This window comes from Loxodonta africana, chromosome 25 (assembly GCF_030014295.1).
Source record: "Loxodonta africana isolate mLoxAfr1 chromosome 25, mLoxAfr1.hap2, whole genome shotgun sequence".
Taxonomy (NCBI): Eukaryota; Metazoa; Chordata; class Mammalia; order Proboscidea; family Elephantidae; genus Loxodonta; species Loxodonta africana.
The window spans coordinates 22,236,699-22,255,560 of NC_087366.1; the positions used below are offsets into that span (position 1 = coordinate 22,236,699).

The following is an 18,862-nucleotide window of genomic DNA, read 5'->3' on the forward strand; positions in this document are numbered from 1 at the left end:
GGAATCGAAGTCAGCCAGACACAGGGTTGGAGGAACAGAAAGGTTTATTCACAGTTTGCAAACTGGGAGACAGGCAGGGTCAGGTGACCTAAGGCTGCCAGCTCCCTGAACCAGGGCAGATTTGCTCCTTTTATAGTGAGTGACATACGTATGCATGAACAGTGAGGGGAGGATCTTCAGTTCTGTGATGTGTGCACAGTCCGCATAATTTTTGTGAATGAATTTTTGTGCACAGCTCTAAAAATATTGTGCACAGCCCTAAAAAAACGGCCACAGCTCCCTACTGCCACACCAGGAAGGTCATAATAGCCGGCAGATTCGGAGTCAGTATGCCTGTGCCTCGGCCTCCTGCAAGGAGAAGAGAAGTGATTCGACCAATCGTGAAGTGTTGTAAAAGTTGTAACAAAAATGTAGCAAAAGTAGACTTTTCTGAAAAACAGCTATTATGGGATGCTTAATAATCCTTAATAACCGTTTCATGACTGCCTGCTTCATTACCCTATTTGAAAAATGTATTGTCAAATAAATAGCTATGTTCAACTGGCATACTAGAGGTAGACTGCAGAAAGCCCTTTGTCTCTGGACAGAAGACACTCAGAAAAATCTCACCGCAGTATCTTCCAGATAATTTGTATTCTAAATACTTTTCTTCCTTGGAGAAAATTCCAAATGACAGCACAAAGAGAAACGGTCCATTTAGAAGACACGGTAATAGTATAACGGTATTTTCTGGGGGGTGTTAATTAATGATCCTCTAGTTGCTAAATTTAAATCACATAAAATGGTAGACATTAAAGTCATTTAAAAAAAAAAAAGATTTACACATATATCATTTCCCCCAGAGGCACCTCTATGATTTCTGCGAGTGTTGTAGAAAAAGACCTGTAGTTTACAAAGTACTTTTGCATACATTTCCTTGTTTGGTCATTACTACAGTTGTTAAGGCAGGATGGCCATTCTCTAAACGAAGTCGCCCAGGGAGGTTCAGTGACTTGCTCAACGTCGCCCACCTCTTTGAAGCTCAAGGTTGCTCACTACTAGTCTGTGCGTGTTCACAGCTCCATGCTACGTTGTTTAAAACTAAATAGAAGACAGCATACTACCCTTGGCACTATTTTGTGGTTAGGTTATACTTGGCACAGCTGTGCACCTAGGAGTCCTTTGAAATGTGATTCTGAGCTGGGAAAAGGGCTATTTTAATACATCCAAGTGAGGCTTAGTTGAATTTTTCCTAGGATGTGTCTATGACTAAGAGAACACAATGTTTCAAGTAGTTGTTCCATCAGTACTCCGGTGATGTTTGCTTTGCTGTTAATTTTGCTGAAATGATGAAATGAGAATTAATTTCCTTTCTAAATATACTGGAAATGTGTGGTAATCATTTAGGAAAGGTAGGTTGGTTAAAAATTATTTTTAAAAGGTGATACATAAAGGAGAACTTCCTTTAAGTCCTGAGTTACCAAAAAGTCCTGAGTTAGAGGCAGCTAATATTCCTCAAGAGAAAATAACGTGAGGGCAAAATATCTTCAATAGAAAAGACCAAAAAGCAAGAAATCTTTCCATTTATGTCTTGGAGTTGGATCTGCCTCAATTTTGGCTATGGTGTCTCTCCTGACCACCCACCACCATTAATGCATATTCAGAAGCTCAGAAACACAGGACGGTACTCATCAGAAATAGCACTCTAATCCTCAGGAACTACACCCTAAAACACACGCAAACACAACAACTGCTGATGGTAAATCACTAAGCCATTTGTGTAGGTAATGTTACCAGGATTAGTTTCTTCAGAAAACATTTCCTGGTTCCAAATAACTTTAAAGTATTTCACAATAGTGTAGAGGTTTGTGATCAATTATGACCAAGCCAAAACAATTGCTGACGCTGTGCTTAGTAACTGAGGTAAGGTTTGACCAAGTTCTTTTCAGGTTTTCCAAAGAACAAAATCTTGAACGACAGCATGAAATAAATGGAGTTTCCAGAAACAAGGGTGTGAACTTTGTCAGGGTTCAGGAATTCTCACCTCCTCCATGTCATTGAGCTCTGACGTCACAGGCATATTTTCTATATCGAGAATTTGGGTTTCTTGTTTCATTTTTGAGGGCTTTAAAAAAAAAAAGAAGAAAAAAAAATAATAACCTGTTATGTGCCCGTTGTTATGTGGCAGCTGTAGAGTGCAGAAAGCCAAGTTGGTGATTCATTATCCCTTGAACAGGACATTCACATTCCGGCCACCGCACCTACACTTCTGCTGTTCCCCTCATACTGCCCCATGCACCCTCCCCCCTTCTGGCCTACCGAGCTAAGCCTGCATGTCAGCTTCATCTCTGACCTAAAGTCTTGTCTTCCTTTCCCAGGTCACAGTGCTGTCTCCCTGCTTTGAACAACTGTAGCTCTCACTGTCTGTCCAACACATTTACAACTTGGCATATCCTGTCTGAGATGGATAATTATCTTTCCTAAGCAATCTCTGGAGTTAGGCTGTAAGTCCCATCCATACGGACAGCCATGTCTTTTTTTCTTTTCCTTTATTATTATTATATTTTCCCTGATAGAGTACTTCATACATAATTGTTGTTAGTTGCCATCAAGTCGATCTGGACTCATGGCAATCCCAGGTGTGCAGAGTAGATATGCCCCATAGGGTTTTTAAGACTGTGACCTTTCAGAAACAGATTGCCAGACCTGTCTTCCCAGGTGCCTCTGGGTGGGTTCGAACTGCCAACCTTTTGGCTACTAGTCAAGCACTTAACTATTTGTGCCATCGAGGGACTCCTCATATGTAATAAATCAGTCAAACTAAAATCGTCCCTCTCGAGTCAATTCTGACTCATAACAACCCTATAGGACAGAGTAGAACCGCCCCAAAGCATTTCCAGGGACCGCCTGGTGTATTCAAACTGCTGGCCTTTTGGTTAGCGCCAAGCTCTCGAAAAAAAATTGTCACCGTTATGCCAGCTCTGACTCAGCAATTCTGTAGAACAGACTTGAACGTCCCTATATGGTTTCCAAGGCTGTAATCTTTATGGAAACAGACTGCCACATCTTCCTCCCATGGAGTGGCTTGTGAGTTTGAACCACCAACCTTTTGGTTAGTGGCCAAGCACTTTAACCACTGTGCTATCAGGGTTCCTTTTTTCATACATAATAGGTACTCAGAATATTTGTTGAATGATTCATGAGTCCTAATCTCTTGGTGCTTGGAGATAGTAGCGGAGCTGTTATTTCTCACTACCCCGGTGTAAGGTCTCCTTTGGACTATGAATTCAGGTTGTTGCAGTCTCTCAGAGCAAGGTCAGGGAGGAAACCACAGTGTTTACTTTATCCTTCCACTTCAATGTACACTCTCTTATCTGTGTCTGTTACCCCAATCCATAGGAAGCACATAATTAAGAATTATGAGGATTCAGGAGAGCTGAGTGCCCTTGTTTAACGTATGCCAAGTTTAGCACCAAGAAGGCCCAGAAGGTAGAAGGAGGAAAATATAGCTTCAGGTTGGGAAGTAGCCCTCCCTTTCTCCCAAGTGACCCAAGAAAACACTTGGAAATTCAGCCTGGTAGTCAAACGTCCAGTTGTTGCCTGATCAATGGAGCTTGATTCATTTGCTTCGAGAAGTGAGAGAGGCAAGAGGTACTTCTTTTTTTAGTTTAAAATGAAGCTCTTTTCATAGAAGTGCTGACAAAGCAAAGAAAGTAGGAGGGGTAGGGGGGCAGAGATAGCAGGAAGTTATCTAGAAAAGTGAAGAGAGACAATTCAGTGAAGAGGAGATGATAGGAGATATGAAAGTTATCTGAGGAGAGGAAGGGTCACTTTCGAGAGACAGAGAGAGCTCTCGGAGAAAGTATTCAATTGCATGCAAAAATATGTTAGAGAAATTTTTACCTGACTCTATGGAAAGCTTTGCTGAGTTAAGGAGAAGTAACAGATTTGAATTCTGATGACCTAAGGAGTATGTGAAGAGCCTGGGTGGTGCAAGCAGTTTGCCATCAGCTGCTAACCTAAAGATTGGCCGTTCAAACCTGTACGGTCCACAGAAGAAGCCTGGCGATCTGCTTCTGTAAAGCCAACAACCGAGAAAACCCTACTCTGTAACACATGGGGTAGCTGTGAGTCGGAATCAAGTCTGTGGCAATGCATTTGGGTTTATTTTTTAAGCAATATGTGACAGGGTCCCTGGGTGGTGCAAATGGTTGACATACTCAGCTGCTAACTGAAAAATTGGAGATTTGAATGCACCTGGAAGCACATTGGGAAGAAAGGCCTAGCAACTTGTTTCTGAGAATCAGCCACTGAAAGCCTTATGGAGCACAGTTCTACTCTGATACACATGGGGTCACCAGGAGTCGGAACTGACTCAACAGCAACTAGTAAGGAATATGTGAAAGAATCAGTCTATTTAAGAAGTGGAGTCAGATGCACCTGGATTCAAACCTCAGCTGTGTGTCCCTGGCCAAGTTAATATCTCTGAGTCTCAGTTTCCTAATCTGTAAAATAAGAGTGTGTACAACAGAGTATTATTGAGAGAATTAAATGAGATAGGCAGTTAGGGCAAATTTGGACACTTAATAACTGGTAGTTCCATCATCAATATAGAAGGATGAGATATTTCTTTTTTATTTTATTGTGCACTAGGTGAAAGTTTACAAATCAGTTTCTCGTTCAAAAATTTATACACAAATTATTTCATAACATTGGTAGCAATCCCTGCAATATGTCAGCACTCTCCCCCTTTCCCTTTGTACCCTGGGTTCTCCGTGTCCATTTTTCCAGTTTTCCTGTCCCTTCCTGCCTTTTCATCTTTGCTTTTGGGCATTTGTTGCCCATTTGGTCTAAGAAGCACGTTCCTCACAAGTGTTATTGTTTGTTTTGTAGGCCTGTCTAATCTTTGGCTGAAAGGTGAACTTTAAGAGTGGCTTAAGTTCTGAGTTAGAAGGGTGTCTGGGGCCTTAGTCTCAGAGGTTCCTCCAGTCTCTGTCAGACCAGTAAGTCTGGTCCTTTTTTTGTGAGTCTGAATTTTGTCCTACGTTTTTCTCCCGCTCTGTCCAGGACCCTACACTGTGATCCCAGTCACAGCAGTCGGTGGTGATAGCTGGTTCAGCTAGTTCTGGGCTCAGGCTTGTGGAGGCTGTGGTTCATGTGGTCCACTAGTAACTTGGACTAATATTTTCCTTGTGTTTTGGGTTTTCTTTGTTCTCCTTTGCTCTGGGCAGGATGAGACCAATAGATGTATCTTAGATGACTGCTTGCAAGCTTTTAAGACCCCAGACACTACTCACCAGAGTAGGACGTAGAACATTTTCTTTATGAACTATGTTATGCCCATTGACCTAGATGTCCCCTGAGACCATCGTCCCCAGGTCTCGGCCCCAGTAACTTGGTCTCTCAAGGTGTTTGGATATGTCTAGGAAGCTTCTATGACTGTGCCCCCTTTGTGTTCTACTATATATATGAATACACACTCTGTACATACAAATACATATGTAAAATAGGCACAATCTAAGCTGGACAATGAATAACAGAGATCGAAGAAGAATTTACACCTTTGAGTTATGGTGTTGGTGAAGAATATTGAATATACATGGATTGCTAAAAGAAGGAATAAATCTGTCTTGGAAGAAGTATAGCCAGAATGCTCCTTAAAAGCAAGGATGGCAAAACTTCGTTCACGTGCTTTGGCATGTTATCAAGAGGGATTTGTCCCTGGAGAAGAATATCATGCTTGGTAAAGTAGAGGGTCCGTGAAAAAGAGGAAGACCCTCAAAGAGATGGATTGACACGGTGGCTGCAGCAATGGGCTCAAGCATAATGATTGTGAGGATGGCGCAGGACCAGGCTGCATTTTGTTCCGTTGTACATAGGGTGGCTATGAGTCAGAAATAACTCGATGGCAACTGACAACAAAAACAACCTATATATGTATGTGGGTATACTCCTATATACTTTCCTTCCCCTGTTCAGCATATGTACCTGCTTGTAAGTTATTGTTTGTTTTTGCTCTTGTAGGGTACTATCCGAAACCCATTGCCAATTCCAACTCATAGTGACCCTAGAGGACAGAGTAGAACTGCCCCATAGGGTTTCCTAGGAGCAGCCTGTGGATTTGAACTACGAACCTTTTTGGTTAGCAGCTGTAGCTCACTGTAGCTCTTAACCACTGTGCCACTAGGGCTCCAGGGTTGTATATGTTATAGTGTTTACTGTAGTTGCCTCTTTTTTTTCTTGTGTTTCTCTAAGTGTCCTCCTTTGCCTTGATCAAGTTGTGCTGACTTCCCCTATATTGTGTATTGCCTTTCCCTTCACCAAATTTAACACCTGTCTACTATCTAGTTAGTGATATTTCTTGATCTCTTTTAGACAACTCTGGCTTTGGGGCTTCCTTGAGATACCAAGAAAGGACAAAGTCAGAGAGAAATTCCTCGTGGAGGAAATGACCAATACATTTCTAGGAACAATGATATCTGACATTGCATTTGAAATTATTTCCTGTCTCAGGCTGTAATAGTTCTGTCTGCTCTCATTAGCCCCAACGGCTTCAGAAAAGTCTGTTATGCACAACTGCTTTGTGTTAGTGATGCTTTGCAACAGAAGGGTGACAGGCTATGTCTGCACTGTGTCTACCTAAAAGTGGGAAGATAGCTTGCAAAAAGGACTGAGCAGAAGGCAGGATTTCAGAGCCAGAACTGGTGGCTGCATTAAGGAGGGTGTCCACAATGAATATCAAAGGAAAGGGTGACCTCAGAAGGGGAGCAGTCTTGGGCACATCCAGGTTACACTAGCACATTCATGACTGTGTCACATGTAGAAGAAATCTGGGAAACAATGCTTTAGTTGCTGAGCTAACTAACCCATAGATGAGAGTTATTTTGGGGCCTTCTGCCTAGAGGCAGTTTATCACTCACTGATTAAGTTAGGTCAAGCTGACTCACCTGGAGCAGCCCAAGCACATTCTAAATAGTTTGTACCTGCTAAGTTTACAGGACCAGCATCTCTGAATGTCAGCTGTGGCTCCATGCCCCCATCCTTCTCCAAATGACAGGAAGGTATCCCCAGGTCTCCAGCCTCGAGCAAAGGCGTGGTGCAAATTAATAAGAGCACAGAAATGATTCCGTGACTGGTTCTTTCAATAGACTCTTTCTGGCTTAAAGTGGAGAAGGATTTCTAGGATGGCTGAAAACTGCCGCATTGTGTCCAGGGCTGCAGTGACTCTCCCAGACCAACTGTCCCAGCACTCGCCAATGAAATGATTCATGAAACCCCTCAGATAATGCTCCCACCACCACAGCCACTATGCTCACTACTGTGCTTGCCTCGGACAGTGCCCTTCCACACACAGGCTTCCTCTGCCTCAGCAGGAAGCGGGCGCACCCTCATATTGAGGCAGGAACAGGGCTCTGGCTATTCTGAAGCTCTTTCTTCTTGTGGCAGCTCTGAGTCGCCTCATGTGCCCAGGCAAGCAGTTCCGTGAAGGACAAGGGCTGCCATTCATCATTTCCTACTTCTTTCAATAATCCCAATTTACCCACACAAGTGGCTTGAAAGACCTTGTAGGCATCTGTTCTAAGTCTCTAGAATTTCTCCAGACCTTCTTTCACTTGCTTACTACTCTGCAACTCATTTGTTATTCTTAGCATTAGGTCAGCGAATTCTCCTTTTTTTACCTTCCTCATCTTTCTCTTCAATTTCCATTTCACACCTCAGCTTCTGTCCTTCACATTGGAACTCAGTCCTCTGGCTTCAGCCGTAGCACCCCGGTTAGACAGAACTCCATTTTTTTTTTTCTACCTCAAGCACCAACTGCTAGCAATAAAAAAAATTATCAACTATAATTTCAAAATTATAAACTATAAAATAGTTATGAATCCCAATAAACCTTTGTTTCCTCCTGACGACCATTTAACTGATTTTTCTGAACTGCCGAAATACTTTGGAGGCCTGATTTGCTGGTGCTCAAAGCCTGTGGTTAGTCTGTTGGCAAATTTGCTCCCTCCCCCCACTTAAAAACTGACCAGCTGTGGCTGCCTAGCCCAGCCCTTCCCCAGTGAGTTAGGGTGTCTGCATAGTCGATGGGCTCAGCCCACGCCTTGCTGCTAGCTCTTTTCCCCCAGTAAACCCACCTCTTCTCTTCCCTCTGTATCCATCTGAGGCAATTTCTTCAGCCCACTCTCTTTGAATTGACTGTTATTCATTGTTTTTTTCCCAGAAAAAATGATTACAACACCAAGTGATAAGCACTACACTAGGGGTACACATTGACTTTCTGCTCAATAGGTCACTCCTTTCCTCTAAAAAAAAAAAGCCAGGCCCAATCCCCCCAGGTAATGTTAGGGATAGGGAGAGCAATTTAAGCAATAGGCTGTGGTAATTGCTCTCATCCCAAGCAAATTTACACAGGTCACCAGAACATCCATCATTTCCTCTGCCAGTGTACTAACGCCAGTATAGAGGGCTGTGCACAATTTATTATCTAATTGACTTGACAAAAAGGCCATGAGAGAAATAACGGACATACCCAGAATACCCCTCTCTCCCTTTTATTTGTGCATTCAAACATGGGCTCACTTTTTATGCAAAACTCAAAATCTTCATACAACCCTCCCTAACCTCCTCCTTGGACCTTTCTTGAATCAGGGGGAACTATTGGAGCATATGCGGCTCTGCCTTTAATTTTTAGTTATTTTAATTGCAAGCAGTTTTTTTTTTTTTAACAGTATTATCATTAGCATAAGGTTCCTGGGTCATGCAAATGGTTTGTCATTGGCTACTAACCAAAAAGTTGGCAGTTTGAATCCACCCAGTGGCACCTAAGAAGAAAAAAGAGCTGGTGCTCTGCTTCCATAAAGATTACAGCCAAGGACACCCTATGGAGCTCAGTTCTACTCTGTCACACATGCGGTTTCCATGAGTGAAAACTGACTTGAAGGTAAAAGGTTTGGTTTTATCATTAGCATGGGGAGGAAGCCTCCTTGCCAGGGAAGCCAGGGACGATGTATGCTCACCTGGCAATACAGCCCTTTCTGGAACTTTCACCTTGCCTGTCAAGCTCTTTTTGAATTCTTGTATTCTATTTGTATTCTTGGCTTCTTCTCCTTGTTTTCCCACCAGGGCTCAGTAACCAATATGACTCCCCCTAATGTACTCATTTTATTTCTCCTAATTTTGATGCTTTTATAGCAGCCTTTTCAGAATCCCCGCCTGATCATCACCATCCACCCAGCAATAGACACAGGTGCTATGAAGACGTGAGAGGGGTTAGCCAGTCTAATTTTTTGGAGATGATTTAAAGATTTTACCCAAGAAGATATATTTATATTGCATTGAGGGTTTCTCAGATGAACAATGGGGTGAGGACAAGATGGAGGGGGCAAACCATAGAGGCATGAGGAGTGTGTTCATTCTGAGGATGGCCAATAGCTCACTTTGGCTGGGAAGCTGGGTATGAGTAGGGAGTGGTAGGAGATGAAAATAATCTAGCAACTAAAAGAATTGGAGAGCAAAATTAGGGACTTGCTAGTTGAGTTTGATGTGGAAGAGGTCTCTGCACCTCTCATTCCAGTCCAGCAGCTTATAGTTTTTTTGCCATTCATCAAAAGAAAGAGAACTCCATGCAGGTGAGTCAATAACATCTTCTCCATCCATCTGCCATTCATTCATCAGTTCATTGTGTGCCAGGAACCATTCTGAGCAATGGGGATTCAGTGGTGAACAAGATATGCATGACTTCTGCCCCCTTGGAGGTCCAGGAAGAACAACTCACAATGTGGCCTTGTTAGTCTTCAGTCATGACCTTTATCATCAACACTCAACACTGTGGCAAAATGCAAGACAAAAGAGGAAATCATTTTAAAAGCAGAAAATAAGCAAACATACCCCCAGATGAGTGGCAAGTCCACACAAAGCTCTTTTTGTCACAGCCACTGTTTTTAATGAAGTGAGGTAACTAATTTCTTCACACTGCTAAGGCGTGCTCATCATTCCCATAATGCAAACAGAAAACCCTGAAGAGGTCTGCTGGAAGGCGACAATGTAACACATTGTCCAGTATGCAGCCAGCAGCTGAGATTCAAGAGGCAGAGCGGGAAATACGTAGCTACTTGGACCGTGCCCGGACAAGCACAGTGAGTTGGAAGCAAGCCTTTACTTTAATCCAGGCAGCACACTTGTTGATAAATTACAAAATGTCTCCTGTTTCCATGGAAAAGAGAAAGGTGCTGCAGACATGTGACTCAGTGCAATTACGCTCACTGCAGTTAATATTTTCCGTAAACTACAGATGGTCTCTGAACTGAGCTGTCTTTGCCAGAATTGTGCTCTAGCCCTGTAAAACACTGCTTACCTTTCAAAGAACGTGTATGAGGCAGCTCATCTCCTACTTGTCGTTCAGCAAGTAACTGTATCCTGGCAGGAAGTTTTCTGTTGAATAGTATATGTTTTCACAAAAGTAGGGAACAATGAGGGAAAAAAAGAGTAAGATAGTGTCAGTGTTACTAGAGCTGTTCACAGATAGTCTGTCTTTCCTCTTCTTCCTGGAACTTAGTAGGATTGTACTTTGCTGCCCTCTTTGAAGTTAGGTGTGGCCATGTGGCTTCCTTTGGGTGATGAAGTTACAGTAGATGCTTTAGATGACTATGAAATATTTCAGTATGATAAAGGTTAACACAGAGGTGAGTAGTGAAAACTTAAAGAGAGGCAGTGAAAAATTTGCCACATTCTCCTTTTTTTCTGCCTCAAGAATTGTGGAAGCAGGTGTTGAGGTTGAGTCCCTGTCAGCGTGGGTCCCTGACTGGTTGCTGTTGAGCCAGTTCCAACCCACAGCATCCCCATGTGTGTCAGAGTAGAATTGCACTCCATAGGATTACCCTGGTGGCGTAGCGGTTAAGTGCTACAGCTGCTAACCAAGAGGTCGGCGCTTCAGATCCGCCAGGTGCTCCTTGGAAACTCTGTGGGGCAGTTCCACTCTGTCCTGTAGGGTAGCCATGAGACGGAATCGACTTGATGGCAGTGGGTTTGTTTTGTTTTTTTTTTTAATCTTACAGAAAGAAGCCATGGTGGCACAATGGTTAAGCACTCAGCTGCTAACTGAAAGGTTGATGGTGGTTCAAACCAAACAGCCGCTCCACAGGAGAAAGATATGGCAATCAACTTCCGTAAAGATTACAGCCTTGGAAACCCTATAGGGCAGTTCTACTCTGTCATACAGTATCACTATGGATCAGAATTGACTGGATGGCATACAACAACACTACAATCTTATGGAAGTAGATCTTCAGGCCTTTCTTCTGCATTGCTGCTGGGTGGATTTGAACTGCCAACCTTTCAGTTAGTAGACAGGCACAAACAGAGCAACAGAATGTGGGTGAGAAATAAAATTTTGCAGAGTTAAGCCATTGAACTTTGGGGGCTGTTTGTTACTGTCACATATCCTTGTCTGACCTGAATGATAGTAGCAATGAATTCTTCCTGTAAACTCCTACTGATGAACACCTCCGGTGCTAATGGGACAGAATTCTCAAATGCGTAAATGATGTTCCCTAAAGGAGATTCTCTTTGTGTGCATCTGCCAGGCTGCATCTGTCAGGAAAGCCAAGTCTGGGCACCAGGTAGGTTTTAAAAGGAAGCAACCAGAACACATTTATTTTTTAATTTATTTTAATTTTTCATTGTGCATTAGGTGAAAGCTTACATAACAAACTAGTTTCCCATTTGATAGTTTGTACACAAAGTGTTACAAGACTTTGATTGCATTCCCTGCAATGTTCCTGCCCTTCCCACATTTCCGTCCTAGGTGACCTGTTTCCTTTTGTCCTGAATTGCTACCCCTTCCTGCCTTATCATCTTGGCTTTGCGGCAAAGCCTTTTGATCTCTTATATTAGATTGTTCTAAGAAACAAGTTCCTCTGGGGTGGTGGTGTTAATTTTGACTCAGTGGTTAAGAGCTCAGCTGCTAACCAAAATGTCAGCAGTTCAAATCCACCAGCTGCTCCTTGGAAACCCTATGGGGCACATCTACTATGTCCTATAGGGTCGCTATGAGTTGAGGTTGACTCAACAGCAACAAGTTTTGGTATATGGTTTGGCTGATGGGCGGTCTCAGATAATGGCTTCAGTTCCCATTCAGAAGGGTGTGTTAAGGCCATAGTCTCCGGGGTTCCTCCAGTCTCTAACAGACCGGTAAGTCTGGTCTTTTTTGTGACTTTGACTTTTCGTTCTGCAAATTTTCTCCAGCTTTGTCCAGGACCCTCTGTTGTGATCCCAGTCAGAGAATTTTCTCCAGCTTTGTCCAGGACCCTCTGTTGTGATCCCAGTCAGAGCGGTTGGTAAGAACACATTTATTTTAACTATTCAGTTAGAATAGATGCTTTGGATGACTGTGAAACACTTCAATATGGTAACGGTTAATACAATTTTATTCTAGTCAATTACTCAGCAATGATGTACCAAGGACATTAGATGAGCAAGGGAAAAAAAGAAAAAGAAAGAAAGAAAGCAAAATCAACTAAATACCACTTTTATAGGTGGATTATAGCCTTCAAAGTTAAATTAATATAAAATTCATGTATTTCTCTCCTTCCTGTTCTCAACTGCCTTAACTAAGCCAATCTAATCACCCATTTTCTCCTCAAAATTCTACTCCTACATGTCTACAACAACTGTCAGAGCTACCTAAAATCACTTCTGGAATAAGATGGGTTTATGAATGGAAGAACAGGCTACACCCTTATCCTAGGAAAATGGGAGATTTGTTCCACCATGGCTTTATTGCCTTACCCCCATCTTTTCTTTTTCCCTTCCTGCTTCCCAAGCAATTCCCTTCAGCCCAAACCACTGTCTTGCAAGTATGTCTTCATGGCTTTTCCCATATGGTTTCACTCACCTGCAATGCCCTTCTTTCTCCCTTATTTCCTGTTCAAATCTGCCCCTCCCTCAGGGATCAGCTCCCTTCTCCGAAGCTCTGGAGCCTGCCTCTCAACTCCAGTCCTCACTGATATTGCTGTTTTCTGAATTCCTGTAGCAGTAGGCATCTCCAGCACATTGTTTAGTTGTACCATGGATCACGCCTCTTCCGTGTGAGTCAGCTCTGTCCCCTGATCACAATGTGGGTCCGTGTGCAGCTCAAGAATTCTCTTCCTTTCCCATCCCTTCTTCCTCTGTCTTATGCCTCTTCGTAAACAACTCTCCCTGCACTATGCATTGAAACACAAAATGAAACAGATCTTACTAACAAAGCGAAAGAACATGACAACTTAATGTAACCAAAATAATTCAAATATTACCCTTACTTACAATTGATAACATGCCTTTCATTTAAGTCTAATCTATGTAAGATGACTATTAGATGAAAGTTACTGTTCAGAAGTTAGAAAAGGAAAAACTACATATTTAGGATAAAATATCACAAATACACTTCATTTCTATCTTCTTGATGTTGTGTATGAAATTATGGCTGGTTCATTTTTAAAAACATGTCAATTAAAAGAAATTTCAGGAATTTAGTACACTAAGCACGAATCTAGGCTCCATGTCTTGGGTGGTTTGGTATACCCATAAAATCAGATGGTAATTAGCATACAATTAAATTAAATGGTAATTAGCATCTGGTCAGTTTTCAATAAATTCTTGCTGATTGTTCACCTTCCCCACAAAGTGATCTGATTTTTTTTGACCAAGAGTTTTTGAACTTGATCTCATCAGCTAACTTCCATCATGCTGCATATATATCCATGCATTTTAGTTATTTATATTACGTGAATATATGTATTTAAATAGCTTTAAAAAAATACCAGGAAATTTAAATGCAGAGGGCTACATATTAGATGACATTTATAAATTTCCCTAGGTATTGGCTTTATGCCTAAGAATGGCATAATGGCATTATAGTTTTCTAATAGAATGTCCTTATCTTCAGGAGATACATACTGTAGTATTTAGGGTTGAAGTGTCATAATGTCTGCAACTTATTTTCAAATGTTTTATAAAAGAAGGATAAATAAATAAGATATAAATAAAATATGGCAAAATATTAACAGTTGTTGAATCCAAGAAGTGAATATCCAGGGGATCATTTTACCATTTTTTCAGCTTTTCCATACATTTGAAAATGTTCATAATGAACAATTGATTAAAAAAAAAAAAAGCTATTATTATGGAAAAAATCAGAACAGGAGCGTCAGTTCTGCCAGTGCTGTGTGGGTATGTGTTTGTGAGTGTGTGATGGTATCTCTGTTGGTAAGGTATAAAAAAAAATTGTTATTTCAGAGCCATGTTTGATGTTCTCTAATTTTTTTTTTTTAATAAATAATTTACTATTTTCTTGGCTCATTTGGGGGATGAGGGAAGAAGGAAGGTTTCATTCTACAGCCCAAATAATGGCCTAAAGGTATTCCTGATCATTTGACATTTGAAGAAATGCAAGTTAAAAAAATTGCAATCAAACTTCAACCAGAAAAATAAATGGGTAATTTCATTTTTAACCTAAAGATATTTTGGAAAAAAATACTCCATATAAAACCATTTGAGTGTTATGACCTGTTTTTAAGGTAATGTGAATGAGACTGTCTACATCTGATTGTGTCAGCCAGATTTTCTTGATGATAAACATCATTCCTGGCTTTTGATTACTGATGTCAGAGCCACTCTATCAAGTATAAATGCTGCAAAATACAACAAAGTAACGGTTTCTTCAGGGATGATGCTGAGCTGTGGACATCAATAAACAAAGAAGGGATACTTCGATGAATGGAATCTAAAAGAAGATTTAGAATATAAGAAATTCTAACTCTGGTGCATTTTCATTTGCTACGTCTTCTAATTAAACACATTTATGAAGATATACATGCCAAACATTTCATCTTTTATTGTGTATTTAAAACATAAATTTCCCCAAAATATTTGTGAAAAGAGGGTGAGGCACAGAATTTGGGCATGGCGTAAACGTTAACTTACAAATAACCAAGAAAAGAAAATCCAAACAACAATTAAAAGAGGATATGGAATAGATTCAGAGCTAGTTTATCTCACACTACACTGTCTGACCTCTATTTCTTATTGTGACATTCAGGATAATAAGTGGATTTGTCAGACCAATATTCCTTTTACTTTTTTTTTTTAAAACAAAGCACATCTTAAGAAAGCCCGTCTTCCTCTTCAATTTCAGCTCTTGGGCTCTAAATCTAAAGAAATAAAGTTAGGATTTGGATGCTGTTTAAAATAAAGGTATAGGTAAATAAACAATTGTTCCATTCACTGTGCCATACGACGAGCAAGATCTGTGTCTTTCCTAAGTATAAAGACCTAAAGGACAAAGATATTCCCGCTAGCCCCTCACACTGGCAGAACACAAACCTGGCTGTATGGTGCCATCATGTGGCCAGTAGGTATATTACACTTCCACCCCAGGGGTGCCCGGCAAGATCTGGAATCTTTTTCTTCTTCCCAAATTTTTATTTAGTTGTTGTTGTTGAGAATATACACAGCAAAAAATATATCAATTCAACCATTTCTACATGTACAGTTCAGGGACATTGATTATATTCTTTGAGTTGTGTGACCATCCCCGCCCTCCTTTCCTGAGTTACTCCTCCTCGGATAGGTTCCTATCTGATCTTCTGAGTTGCTGTCGTCACCTTGACGTCATGTAGACAGTTCTCAAAAGAGCACAGTGCTCAGGGCAGACTTTTTTACTAGTTAAGCTAAACTATTGTTTGGTTTTAAGAAAGCTTTGGGATATTTTTGGTTTAAGTATTAAAGATTATCTTAGGGCAATAGTTTCAGCGGTTCATCTAGCCCCCATGGTTTCAGAAAGTCTGGAGTCCATGAGAATTTGAATTCTGTTTTGTATTCCCCCCGCCCACCTTTTTTTTTTAACTGTACTTTAGATGAAGGTTTATATAAAAAGCTAGCTTCTTACTAAACAGTTAGTACACATATTGTTTTATGACATTGGTTAATAATCCCACAACATGTAAGCGCTCTCCCTTCTCCACCTTGGGTTCCCTATTACAGCTTTCCTGCACCCTCCTTCGTTCTAGTCCTTGCACCTGGGCTGGCGTGCCCCTTTAGTCTTGTTCCATTTACCCCCTTTAGATCAGGATTCTTCTATAGAATCTTTGATCAAAATATTCAGTAATGGTAGCCAGTCACTATCCAGTTCTGGTCTCATGACAAAAGAGGCAGTTGTTCACAGAGACAATTGGTTTCACGGGACATCCCAGTTAATTGGCTTAATAATGTGTTTAGTACTTCTGTTCTACCTTCTAGTTCATTGCGTGGTGCCTGGGGTCTTAAAAGCTTGCATGTGGCCCCCCCCCAAGCCACAACAATTGGTCTCTATTCACCTGGAGCAACAGAGGAAGCAGGAGAGTCAGGAACAGGCGGAGGATATGGAATACGTGGCTAATTGCCTCCATGAACAGCTGCCTCTTTTGCCATGAGACCAGAGAACTGGGCATTTGTAATTTTGAACCATCCTGAGAGGGGACTCAAGCTCACAGGATTTTTCATTTAAAAAAATGTTATTTTATGAAGGTACAATGTGTTAGTTATGTTATATTTTCTGGATCCTCTATTCTTCAAACCAGTAACTGAACCCAGAAAAAGATTACAGAGGTGGATAAGAAAATTTTCAGTTTCTTGGTTTCAAGTTCGGGTATACTTTCGTTAATGATCTTTACTTCTAATGCACCTTTAAATAGTTCAATATTAGCTTCTGCCAATTGACTACGTAATAGCCACTTCTCCATTAATGAATTGAGAGCACAGTGTGTTTTCGTAGATATAAAATGCCCGAACTGCTTAGAATACCTGGGTGTTAGATCCACGTGGCCAGTCACCTAAATGTAAGGCCTAAGACAAGTCCCTTAACGTTTCAGGGGCCTGAGAGTCCCTGGGTAGTGCAAATGGTTAATGCATTCAGCCCTGGTTAGATTTATTCCTAAGTATTTTATTTTTTTAGAGGCTATTATAAATGATATTGTTTTGCTGATTTCCTTTTCATCATTCTCTTTAGTAGTGTATAGGAATTCAACTGATTTTAGTATATCTTGTACCCGCTACTCTGCTGAATCTTTCTATCAGTTCCAGTAGTTTTCTTATGGAGTCTTTTGGGTTTTCTATGTATAGTTTTATATCATCCACAAATAGGGACAGTTTTACTCTTCAGTACCAATATGGATGTCTTTTTTTTCTTTTTCTTGCCTTATTGCTCTAGCTAGGACTTCCAGCACAACGTTAAATAGGAGCAGTGATAAAGGGTAAAGTATCTTTGTGTTATTCCTTTTCTCAAGGGGAATGTCTTCAGCCTCTGTCCATTAAGAATGATGTTGGCTGTTGGTTTTGTATAGATGCCCATTGTTATGTTGAGGAAGTTCCCTTCTATACCTATTTTACTGGGATTTTTTAATCAGAAATGGGTGTTGGACTTTGTCGAATGCCTTTTCTGTATCGATTGAGATGATCATGTGATTCTTTCTTTTTACTTATGTAGTGGATTGGATTACACTGACTGATTTTCCAGTGATAAACATCCTTGCATGTGTGGTATGAATCCTACTTGGTCATGGTGTATTATTTTTTTGATATGATGCTGAATTCTATTGGCTAGAATTTTGCAGAGAATTTTTGCATCTATGTTCATGACAGATATTGATCTGTAATTTTCTTTTTCTGTGTGTCTTTGCCTGGTTTTTGTATCAGGGTTATGCTGACTTCATAGAATGAATTTGGAAGTATCGCTTCCTTTTCTGTGTTCTCAAATAGTTTGAGTAGTACTGGTGTAAGCTCTTCTCTGAATGTTTGGTAGACTTCTCGAATGAAGCTATTTGGGCCAGGGCTTTTTTTAGTTGGGAGTTTTTTAATTACCTTTTCAACCTCTTGTTATGGATCTGTTCAGATTTTCAACATCATTTTGTGCTAGTTTGGGTAGTAGTTTGGGTGCATTTCCTCTAGGTTTTCAAATTTGTTGGAGTATAATTTTTCATAATGCTTTGTTTTGATCCTTCTTATTTCAGTTGGGTCTGTTGTAACGTCCCCCATCTTATTTGGGTTATTTGTGTCCTCTCCTGTTTTTCTTTTGTCAATTTGGCCAGCAGTTTGTCAATTTTGTTGATACTCTCAAAGAACCAACTTTTGGTTTTGTTGCTTCTTTCTATTGTTTTTCTATTTTCTATTTCATTATTTCTGCTCTGATCTTCTATTTCATTTCTTCTGGTGACTGTGGGCTTCTTTTGCTGTTCTCATTGTATTTGCTCGAGTTGTGTAGCTAATTTTCTGATTTTGTCCCTTTCTTCTTTTTTTGACGTGTGCATCTATTGCTATAAATTGACTTCTGAGCTCTGCCTTTGCTGTGTCTCAACGGTTTTGGTATGATGTGTTTTCATTCTCGTTTGATTCCAGGAATTTTTTGATTCTATCTCTGATTTCTCCTATTACCCAGTGATTTTTAAGCCAGGTGTTATCCAGTTTCCATGTAATTGATTTTTTTTTTCTTGGTCTTCTTGTAGTTAATTTCTACTTTGATAGTGTTGTGGTTAGAGAAGACACTTTTTATTATTTCCATGTTTTGGATATTGTTGAGGGTTGCTCTGTGGCCTGAGATGTGGCCTATTCTGGAGAACATTCCATGTGTGTTAGAAAAGAATGTGTACTTTGCAGCTGCTAGGTGGAGTGATCTACATATGTCTGTGAGTTCAAGCTGGCTGGTGTGTCCTTTAGATCTTCTGTATTTTTGTTGAGTTTCTTTCTAGATGTTCTGTCCTTTACTGACAGTGGTGTGTTGAAGTCTCTTACTATTATTGTGGTACTGTCAATTTATCTTTTCAGTGCTATTAGAGTTTGTTTTATGTATTTTGGAGGCCTGTTATTGGGTGTG

General features: G+C 40.6%; 1 long non-coding RNA gene across 1 annotated transcript; it reads right to left on the minus strand.

The window, feature by feature from the left end:
* Positions 1-9,354: 9,354 nt before the first annotated feature.
* LOC135228651 (uncharacterized) lies at positions 9,355-13,251 on the minus strand. The gene is made up of 3 exons (XR_010319384.1): positions 12,872-13,251; positions 10,334-10,410; positions 9,355-9,805 (listed from the first exon to the last, which is right to left on the minus strand). It is a non-coding gene; the product is annotated as an uncharacterized LOC135228651 (long non-coding RNA).
* Between the last annotated feature and the right edge of the window lie 5,611 nt (positions 13,252-18,862).